Source organism: Penaeus monodon, chromosome 29 (assembly GCF_015228065.2).
Source record: "Penaeus monodon isolate SGIC_2016 chromosome 29, NSTDA_Pmon_1, whole genome shotgun sequence".
Classification (NCBI taxonomy): domain Eukaryota; kingdom Metazoa; phylum Arthropoda; class Malacostraca; order Decapoda; family Penaeidae; genus Penaeus; species Penaeus monodon.
In genome coordinates this window covers 10850063-10850475 of record NC_051414.1, presented here as the reverse complement: position 1 = coordinate 10850475, position 413 = coordinate 10850063, and the positions used below count along the sequence as shown (strand labels likewise).

The following is a 413-nucleotide window of genomic DNA, read 5'->3' as shown; positions in this document are numbered from 1 at the left end:
ACTTGCATATATGTAAAAGATGGGGGGGTAGGGTGCGAAAAGATTTAAAGGGATGTTTAAAGTACATTAAACCCTGACAGTACGCACCACATGAACATTTGAAGATGTTAATAAGATATGGTTATGCATCTAAAACCATTAATTTGAATTTTTACTTCCAATAATTAGCCCCTCCATTTTATTCGAACTTTATATTTTTCCATGATAATTTGAACTCCCCCCACATTTCAAGGAATTGGAAAATTGGCAGCCAAGCGCGCATATGTGTGAGCGCGAGGCGTTCTTCCCTCAAAAAAGGGGAGTTTTGCAGCGCATTATCGGGTTTTTGGTTCGACCCTTTGCGAGATCGTGACGTTTTTGGTGACGTAGTGCTTTCGTCATATGGCGGATTTGCTCTTCGTTTTGTCTTGTTC

At 40.2% G+C, this 413-nt stretch overlaps 1 pseudogene; it reads left to right on the top strand.

The window, feature by feature from the left end:
• LOC119591732 overlaps positions 1-413 on the top strand; it is a 20342-nt pseudogene that overhangs the window by 15219 nt on the left and 4710 nt on the right.